The sequence below is a fragment of the Schistocerca gregaria genome, chromosome 6, assembly GCF_023897955.1.
Source record: "Schistocerca gregaria isolate iqSchGreg1 chromosome 6, iqSchGreg1.2, whole genome shotgun sequence".
Taxonomy (NCBI): domain Eukaryota; kingdom Metazoa; phylum Arthropoda; class Insecta; order Orthoptera; family Acrididae; genus Schistocerca; species Schistocerca gregaria.
The window spans coordinates 403012378-403016279 of record NC_064925.1 but is presented as its reverse complement, the minus strand read 5'-3'; the positions used below and the strand labels follow the sequence as shown (position 1 = coordinate 403016279).

The 3902-nt window shown below is 47.1% G+C and overlaps 1 pseudogene; it reads left to right on the top strand.

Annotated features, from left to right (window-relative positions):
- Window positions 1-957: 957 nt before the first annotated feature.
- LOC126279161 (5S ribosomal RNA) lies at window positions 958-1075 on the top strand (annotated as a pseudogene).
- The last annotated feature ends 2827 nt before the right edge of the window (window positions 1076-3902 follow it).

The window sequence follows — 3902 nt, the reverse complement described above, 5'->3', positions numbered from 1 at the left end:
AATTTGATGGCCATTTGGGGGAATCCCATGAGCCAAGCAACAACGCAGGAACAGTATGTGTGACTCGGTCCTCGTTAGGGATAAAGAAACCTTCCCGTATTGACACAAATGAAAGGTGCAAGGAGTCATGCTAGTTGAAAAAATACGAAAAAAATACATAAATACGTAGAATTAAGTCCGAATAAATTCGCAAAAATCACTCAGATGCACACGAACAACATACTATAATCTTTTTATCTCTATTTCAGTTGGTTTTCGCCTTTCAATATTGACGTACCCCCTCAGATTTGATTTTTCCCCTCATTTTATCCACTTCATCCTTTTCGTGATTTTTCTCGCGTTTTTGGCTTATTTACGTATTATTTGCTTTTTTTCTAGGACTCGAAGTTTTAAAGAATATTAAGTTTAATAAACCTAGTAACCTTTCAGATTTTATATTCCCAGTCTGTGCTGCATCCTTAGTTAAACGTATAAAAAACTAAAACTAAACTCCACCCGAACAGGCCATGAAGGGCCAACGGTAGCGATCGGCCGCCGTGTCATCCCTAGCCCATAGGCGTCACTGGATGCGGATATGGAGGGGCATGTGGTCAGCACACCGCTCTCCCGGCCGTATGTCAGAGTTAAACGTATAAAATGGGTAAACAACATATATGGCTCATCCTTGCTGATCTCAGATACGGTGTCTAATTCTCTGTCCTTGTGTTTGTTAATGTAATCGGAAATAGTGTTTTCTTCTTCTACTTCTTCTTCTTCTCCTGCTCTTCTGCCCTCATCCATAGTTTGTGAGAACCTATTCAGGCTTTCAGTTACTGGTTCTGCACTTTTCTGAGAGACATTCTCATTACAACTGTCCTAATTTTAGCAGTCGTAATTTCCATCAAATAGCCTTTCCACTTTGCCACTGACATGATGTCATACACTAAACCGTTCTTCAAGTTAGTATATGACTTATATGCCAACGGCCTTGCCGCAGTGGTAACACCGGTCCCCATCAGGTCACCGAAGTGAAGAACTGTCGGGCTGGGTTAGCACTTGGATGGGTGACCATCCGGTCTGCCGAGCGCTGTTGGGAAGCGGGGTGCACTCAGGCCTTATGAGGCAAATTGAGGAGCTACTTGATTGAGAAGTAGCAGCCCCGGTCTCGTAAACTGACATACGACTGGGAGAGCGGTGTGTTGACCACATGCCCTTCCATATCCGCATCCAGTGACACCTATGGGCTAGGGATGACACGGCGGCCGGTCGGTACCGTTGGGACTTACAAGGCCTATTCGGGAGGAGATTAGTTTTTTATGTGACTTATATATGCTCTGAAGCTGTTGGTAATGATGGTGTGAAACTTCCATATCTATTGCTTGGATAAATCTTAACACATCCGTTAGTCTTCCCTTGACATTTTCAATTCAATCATTCATTGTCTCACCTTTTCGAACTACTTTCTTGATAAGTCTCTACAGCTCCATTACCTTCATATTGATTATCTCGACTTTTTTTTATCAATTTATAGGCATGTGAGTTTCACAGCTCAGAACGAATACATGATGCACATGCGATATTTATCCATCGTTTATTGTATAGTGATACAGTTGTTTATTAGTACACTAATTTTTAAACATTATCTCCTGTAAATTTCGTCTGTATCCTTGTCTCACCAACCAGCTGAAATCCACATTGTGTCTGATTCCAACAACCCCCACAACACGTGCTAACAAATTCATTGAACATCATGTCGGTACCTATATGCATTGGTAAATATGTTTTAAGTTAATATTATCCTTTTTTAGTGTGGTGATAAGATTTACATTATACCTCAACAACTGCTTTGGAACCCTGGAATACCACTGTCTTAAATACACTCCTGGAAATTGAAATAAGAACACCGTGAATTCATTGTCCCAGGAAGGGGAAACTTTATTGACACATTCCTGGGGTCAGATACATCACATGATCACACTGACAGAACCACAGGCACATAGACACAGGCAACAGAGCATGCACAATGTCGACACTAGTACAGTGTATATCCACCTTTCGCAGCAATCCAGGCTGCTATTCTCCCATGGAGACGATCGTAGAGATGCTGGATGTAGTCCTGTGGAACGGCTTGCCATGCCATTTCCATCTGGCGCCTCAGTTGGACCAGCGTTCGTGCTGGACGTGCAGACTGCGTGAGACGACGCTTCATCCAGTCCCAAACATGCTCAATAGGGGACAGATCCGGAGATCTTGCTGGCCAGGGTAGTTGACTTACACCTTCTAGAGCACGTTGGGTAGCACGGGATACATGCGGAAGTGCATTGTCCTGTTGGAACAGCAAGTTCCCTTGCCGGTCTAGGAATGGTAGAACGATGGGTTCGATGACGGTTTGGATGTACCGTGCACTATTCAGTGTCCCTCGACGATCACCAGAGGTGTACGGTCAGTGTAGGAGATCGCTCCCCACACCATGATGCTGCGTGTTGGCCCTGTGTGCCTCGGTCGTATGCAGTCCTGATTGTGGCGCTCACCTGCACGGCGCCAAACACGCATACGACCATCATTGGCACCAAGGCAGAAGCGACTCTCATCGCTGAAGACGACACGTCTCCATTCGTCCCTCCATTCACGCCTGTCGCGACACCACTGGAAGCGGGCTGCACGATGTTGGGGCGTGAGCGGAAGACGGCCTAACGGTGTGCGGGACCGTAGCCCAGCTTCATGGAGACGGTTGCGAATGTTCCTCGCCGATACCCCAGGAGCAACAGTGTCCCTAATTTGCTGGGAAGTGGCAGTGCGGTCCCCTACGGCACTGCGTACGATCCTACGGTCTTGGCGTGCATCCGTGCGTCGCTGCGGTCCGGTCCCAGGTCGACGGGCACGTGCACCTTCCGCCGACCACTGGCGACAACATCGATGTACTGTGGAGACCTCACGCCCCACGTGTTGAGCAATTCGGCGGTACGTCCACCCGGCCTCCAGCATGCCCACTATACGCCCTCGCTCAAAGTCCGTCAACTGCACATACGGTTCACGTTCACGCTGTCGCGGCATGTTACCAGTGTTAAAGACTGCGATGGAGCTCCGTATGCCACGGCAAAACTGGCTGACACTGACGGCGGCGGTGCACAAATGCTGCGCAGCTAGCGCCATTCGACGGCCAACACCGCGGTTCCTGGTGTGTCCGCTGTGCCGTGCGTGTGATCATTGCTTGTACAGCCCTCTCGCAGTGTCCGGAGCAAGTATGGTGGGTCTGACACACCGGTGTCAATGTGTTCTTTTTTCCATTTCCAGGAGTGTACATATCATCAGTTTTCATATGACAAACAAACCAAAAATATTTACCTGTTTGAACCTGGTCTTCCCCTACGACGGTATCAAATTTCAACATACTTCTTTTAAAGGACATCATATTCGCGCCGTTGACTGCAGAAATTATTTATTTCACTATTGCAGTTTCGCTCTTTGCGGCCATTTTCAAGTGATACTGCAAAAAAAATCCTCCGACATGTATAATCGTCATCGTCAAAAATTGGTCTTTCCACTGTAGAAATTCAGTAACATCACACGAGCTGGCCGGAGTGGCCGAGCGGTTCTAGGCGCTACAGTCTGGAACCGCGCGACCGCTACGATCCCAGGTTCGAATCCTGTCTCGGGCATGGATGTGTGTGACGTCCTTATGTTAGTTAGGTTTAAGTAGTTCTAAGTTCTATGAGTCTGATGACCTCATATGTTAAGTCCCATAGTGCTCAGAGCCATTTGAACCATCACACGAGTTTCAACCTCATAATGTCGTGGAACTGAGAGAGTTCATTTTTGGATCACAAGCTACGACCAGCTGAGAGACAGAAGTGATGACACGATGACACTTTCTGCAGGACCCAACCATCATTTTGCAGGACAATGCTCAACCACATATAGTG